The following is a 6,519-nucleotide window of genomic DNA, read 5'->3' on the forward strand; positions in this document are numbered from 1 at the left end:
AAAGACTTGCAATGAAATGAAAATAAGTTGTATGAATTGATTGACACCTAACCCCTATGACTAAGAGTCATTTTACATTAAAAGGGGCTGCCACGTTTTGGGGGTGGACAAGCTTATCCAAAATATTGAATTAATTAATTAATCTTCCACTAAAAATTATTAATTACCCAATTATTTACATAATTGAAAATTATCCCAAATTACTTAAAATATTGCTCACTTTTAATATATTTTATGTACCCTACCATCATGTGGTACCATATAAAATAAATACACATACTATTATTTCATTAAAATATCCATGTAAAAATACATATTTTTTCTCAACTTAAAATTTTGAGAAACTACTTACTACTGGAAATTCCAAGCCAATCGCACATTTTGTTCAAAAATTTCCAAAAGTTTGCCTCTGTGCATTACTCCAGCAAAGCAGTTGAAATAAGGTGTTCGAATCCGGTTCCGTCGAGGTCGTAGCTGTAGTTCGCGGTAAAGTTTGAGGTCGTTGGTCGAGTTCCGGTCCGACGGCCGATTCAAAACCGTTTGGGATTTAAGGTCCATCTCTTTTCCTACCTATTTATCTCTTATGTGAGTTTATTATTGGCCTATATTTATACTTTCAAGTTATTGGTAGAATCAAAATGTTTGAAAAATCAATAACCTGATCCAATTGAAGCTAGCGTTTTCTCTTTCTTTCTTTTTTTTTGTTTTTGTTAGTTTGTTTTTCATTAGGCTTGATTGAAGCTTTAATAAAGCCTCAGTTTTTGTTCATATGCTGGTTTGTTGCAACTGTTATAAAAGTGGTTTGAGCAAATCTCATTCGACTAGTGTGGGGAATTTCAGCATGAGGAAATGAGAAGATAAATTCCATGCTTGCATTGAAACAACATTTACATTAATCCTATATTCAAGGCAATAGCTTGGATTCATACTATGTTCTATTCATCACATTTTTTGTGCTTTACACAAATTTAATTATACAATATTATTTTATTTAGATCTCCTACATATGTGATGCCTTATTTGGCATGATTTAGTAAATACTTCGATGTTTAACTGATGATTGAATGAATTTTGTCTTAGTAACCATGTATAGTTTGGTTTTCTTAAATTTAATAGTTAGTCTGTCACTATTTGAGCATATTTCGCTGATTAACAAAAGCAATGACGTATTCTTCATTTTATTGCATTTGTCTTTACTTGGAATTGGGCGGATGTAATATAAACTATTTACAAATTAGCTTGCGCTGAAATTAATCATGAAATCCTTTTAGCAAAAGTGTTCCGTAATCACAAGCCTTTCACGCATAATCTCAAAGTAGTTTCGTAAAATAATTCATAAACCTTGTAGAAAATGCTTTGGACGCTTTTTTAAATTTATTATCGTGATTATGTATACGTTCGCGTAACATAATTATTATTTTCTTCTAAAAGTAACTCGAGGTATGCGTTCGCACAACTTCAGCCAAACTTTCTTAATAATAACTAAGCGTTTTTAATTGTGGACACGTTCGCGTGACATGATTTTTGACGCGCCATACAAATGGGTACACGTACGCGTGACCTGTTTTAAGATAATTTCTTAACTAAAAGAGGCAAATGCCCATAGGTTCTAAAATAAGTAATTAGACAATTTGATTAAGCCAAGTATGATCAAAGTGACCGTGCTAGAACCATAGAACTCGGGAATGCCTAACACCTTCTCCCGGGTTAACAGAATTCCTTACTCGGATTTCTGTGTTCGCATACTGTAAATAGAGTCAGCTTTCCTCGATTTGGGATTTTAAATCGGTGACTTGGGACACCATAATTGGAAAAACTCCCTTATACCCCTTCTGGGGGTGTAGGTAAAAAGGAGGTGTGACAATTTGTACTAAGTTTCAATTATCGTACAAATAGCCACATTTTGTATTTTTAGGATGCAATTGCAATTACTTTGCAATTATAGCCTATGCATGCATTATTAAATTATTATATCGAAAAATAGCTTTTTATATTTTTAAAATATTTAATAATTATTTTAAAATATTTCCAGGCATAAAAATTATTTTTTACAACATATTAATTATTTTTAAAATTATTTTATCAATTAAATATGGTATTTAACAAATGGCCCCCTTATTTTCAAATTTAGCCTAAATACATAGCCCAATATTAACCCCAATTTCATATTAGACCAGGTTAAGAATCTAGCCAGACCAAACCCAGCATCTACCCGACACATTTCTTACTAAATCATGGTAGTTGATCATTTTGATAACCGATTCAGATCCCCCTTACCTAAATTAAACCTAATGACTTCCCCCAAGCCTCTCATTTCCCACTCCTCTCACGCCGACATCTGATCCCCTCTTCTCTCAAATGCTCTTAAGTCCTAAGCCTAACTCACCCTCATCGTCGTTCATCTACTGCCATTCATGGTGGTTCCGTATCACCATCAGACCTCTAATGGCCTCTCTATGTTGGTATTGCCATCACTATGGTCCTCGAGGGACCAGGGTCAGTCCACTTACACCTATGGCCCTTTCTTGCCTGTTTTAGGCTGTTCATGTTTGATTTCGAGTAAGATCTTCCTATTTTGCTTTAAACCTATGGATTTCTAAGCCTACTTCTTCATCTCTGTGTTGTTCTTCTCGAAACCCTAATTTCTTCCTTTGAACTTCTTAGATCTGTATAGATCTAAGATGGTTTGGTCTTATTTCACCGGTTTTTATGAAAATCTTCTAGTTTTACGAGTGGCTTTCCATTTTTTCTCAAACTAGGGTTTCCTGAAAAACCTTTTCTTCAAATCGTTTTGCTGACTTTAAGTATTTTAATCTTCTATTTATGTTTTTTATGTTTTTGCTTCAATTCTGAGTCTTTCTGTGCTACTTGTTACATTGTTCGTTCTGTACTTTGACTTTCACGATTTGCCCTTTAGTCTAAATTCAATGTCTTGTGATTTTTACCCTAGTTCATCTCTATTAAGGTTTTTGATTTGGTTTCTCGGCTAATTTCTATATGTTTGTCAGATTCTATATTAGCCTACTTGTCTATTTGTGGTAAACTTTATATTTCTCTCCTTAAATCAATGATTGATTTGAATTCTTGATTTATCAATTTGTTTAGTTAAGACTTATGTGTTGAGTCCTGACTATTCCTTTCTTGCCTTATTTGAATTGTGTGCGATACTTGCTGATTCTTTACATGATTCTCTCCTTAATTAAGCCCTTAACTATTTTATTTTGAAGTTCTTTAATTTTGGTTTGATTTGAACCCCTTTCCTTAATAAGGCCTCTGATTCTTACTTCCTTACTCAATCTGATTGAATCTCTTGGCTAATTTTCCATAATTAAAGGAGAAAACTATGTTGAATCTTTGTGTGATTTATTCCAAAATTCCGCAATTGTTGATTATTGATTACTTTACCTTATTTGCTCTACTCTTGAACTGCTATATAAACTCTTTTTTTTTTAAACTTCTGACACACAAACATTACTTGAGAAAACCACTACCTATATAATCTGAAAAGCTCTTTCTTCTCTCTCTGCTACTTGTGATATTTGTTAGTCTAGCCTGCTACAAGCCAAGGCTTGAAATTGTGCAACACCTATCTTACATCTTGTGTTTTCTTTCTCTAACTGGTATTCTTCTGATTAAATTTTAGAACCCAAACCTATGTGTTTATTTACTACCTTAGTTCATCAATCCTGAGTTATTCCTGCATCTGTTTACTACTTACCTATCATGCCAAATACTGCCTTATTCAAATATGTAATTAGCATGTCTCCACTTTACTTGTCTGTTCACTATCTTGTTTAAGCATGTCTTACTTGTGTAAATAGCCTGTTTGACTTACTACTGTCCATCTAGCATGCCTAAACTTTACTTTTGTGTAATTAGCATTCCTACACTTATTAATACTTTCCTAACATGTTCATTTAAGTCCTTGTCTGTTCTACCTTACTCCTGCTAAGTTAGTTAATCTCCTTAGAGTGACTCTAGTTGTGTTGTTTATATGTCCTCAACATGTTTCTGCTGTGATCTTTTCTTCATGACCTGCATTCTATCTAACCTATTATTCTATAGAACCCCTTTAGAAATCTATGCATCCTATTATTTATGTTCTCCATGAAGGTGTATTCTATGTGTTCCCAACCCCTCTTTCCTTATGTGGAAACTGTTTGTCAAAGTATTTTCCAAAGCTGTTTGTTCTGTGGCTTGTGTTCTGAGTGCAAATTGTTTTTCATACTTTCTCAAACTATTTTTAACACTAAATTAGTACTGATTTTCAGAAAATCTTTTCCCTCTTAAGACCTTGTGCACGGTGAAATCGGAGGAACCAATTTCCTCGTCATTATGATGACCCACAGACATACTTCCCAAGGTTCGAGACTGGGGTCGAGTTCCAACTTCGAGGGCTGTCAAGGCTTGGCCTCAGGGCAATGTAGACCAATGGCTATATTGGAAAAGAGGGGAGTTCCCAAGAGGCACAACCATAGTTAATAAAGTCTGTCAGGTTAGACATATGCTAGTCTGAGCCCGCATCATGACACCAACTTATTGTCCCATCCCCTTTATTGTCTTTGTAATCAATGCATTTCGTACTATATTGGGATTCCCCTCCTATATAAGCGGGGTTCTTATCATTTTGTAAGGGTCTGTTGCTCCAATTGCTCTACACGAAATATACAAGATCGTCATACTTTCTCTCTAACCTATTCTCTTGATATTATTGCTTTCATTTATTATCTTCATATTTGTTCATCATTTATTGCTTATCATTGGCCATAAAGAGCCTCCGTTAATTTTATTATAACTGTTAGTCGCATAGCAACTACCTTCGATAGCTCGTAATCGAGCTCCGGGATCGACCTCGAGGCTCCGAATCGACGAGCTCAAGGCCCGATAATTGGCCTTTCAGTTTGATTTTCGCCCTATCCTTTACTCTTATCTCGTTTCTACGTCTCACATACATAGCACCAACTTCTTAACAAACTAGCATAAAAATAGATCATGTATTTTTAGAATCACATCAACAAATTTAATTGTTATTACCATTTTCACGGCAAACAGTTTGGCGCCCACCGTGGGGCCAAAAATAATAGTGATTATTTTCTTGCTGCTTTCGTCACATAACACAAGTTATCTTTCACACCTGTTCTTGTCCAAGATCTTCACATTTCAGGTTGAAATGCCTAACTCAACAGATAGAGGTGAAAATAACTACCTGGAGAACCGGGGAGAAAATGGTGTGGTTGTTCAAGCCCGGGCACAAAAGGAGATCCCTCGGCATGTTGTTCATATGATTATTGGAGGGATCGACATTCCCCAAGTGCCCATGATCACGCGGACAAAAATATCCGTCGCAATATAAGGGCATATCCAAGACGGCAAGGCTGAAGATACCCTCGCATTCAGGGAAGAAGATCTCGAGACCTTGACAGAACCGCACAACGACGCGTTGGTAATCTCATTTCTTTTAAACAACATCCGAGTTAAATGTGTGCTTGTGGATTCGGGTAGCTCGGCCAACGTAATCAGGTCAGAGGTTAGTAGAACAGCTTGGGTTACTCGACCAAATCATACCCGCCCCCCGGGTCCTCCACGTCTTTAATATGACCGGCAAAGTAACAAAGGGAGAAATCACCCTCCTAGTCGACACGTCCGGCAAGGTTGAGAACACAAAGTTTCAAGTCATCAACAATGACATAAGGTGTAATGCATTGCTTGGCAGGCCGTGAATACATAGTATGAGGGCAGTAGCGTCAACCTTGCACCAGAAGATTAAATTTCCGACAAAGGATGGCATAACGACCGTATATGGAGAACATCATGCAGCGAAAGAAATGTTTGCGGTTTACCAAGAGGAGTCGACCCATGTACTCCCGACCTCGGACATGTCTGGCAACACACAGACCCCGAGGATGATGGAGAAGATTTCCTCGTTCCTTGAACTTTCGTTGCCCCCAAAGAGTTAGATGCAACGAATCGACGATCAAAGATCTGGAGCAAGCTATTTTGGTCGAATACCTCCCTGATCGTAAGGTATTCCTGGGAACAGGATTAACCCCCGAACTCAGGAAAAAATTCATTCAATTTCTTATCAATAATATTGACTGTTTCGCATGGTCCAACTTAGATATGACAGGTATCCCGCTGGAAATAACCTCCCACCAACTAAGTGTCGACCCCAGGTTTAAACTGGTGAAGCAAACAAAAGACCCCAGTCCGAGATAAAACACGGATTCATCAAGGATAAGGGAACGAAACTCCTTAAAATGGGGTCCATTAGAGAAGTAAAGTACCCCGAGTAGCTGGCCAATGTAGTAGTGGTACCCAAAAAGGGAAATAAGCTAAGAATGTGCGTAGACTATAAAGACGTAAATAGGGCGTGTCCCAAGGATTCGTTCCCATTGCCTAACATCGATCGTCTGATCGATGCTACGGCCGGCCACAAGACCCTCACATTTCTCAATGCCTATTTGGGGTATAATCAAATTCAAATGAACCTTGAAGACAGGGAGAAGACCTCGTTCATCA

The 6,519-nt window shown here is 37.0% G+C and overlaps 1 long non-coding RNA gene across 1 annotated transcript; it reads left to right on the forward strand.

The window, feature by feature from the left end:
• Positions 1-314: 314 nt before the first annotated feature.
• LOC142166550 (uncharacterized) lies at positions 315-4,693 on the forward strand. Its single transcript, XR_012696961.1, has 2 exons — positions 315-552; positions 4,272-4,693. It is a non-coding gene; the product is annotated as an uncharacterized LOC142166550 (long non-coding RNA).
• Positions 4,694-6,519: the final 1,826 nt, after the last annotated feature.

The sequence above is a fragment of the Nicotiana tabacum genome, chromosome 11, assembly GCF_000715075.1.
Source record: "Nicotiana tabacum cultivar K326 chromosome 11, ASM71507v2, whole genome shotgun sequence".
Lineage (NCBI taxonomy): Eukaryota > Viridiplantae > Streptophyta > Magnoliopsida > Solanales > Solanaceae > Nicotiana > Nicotiana tabacum.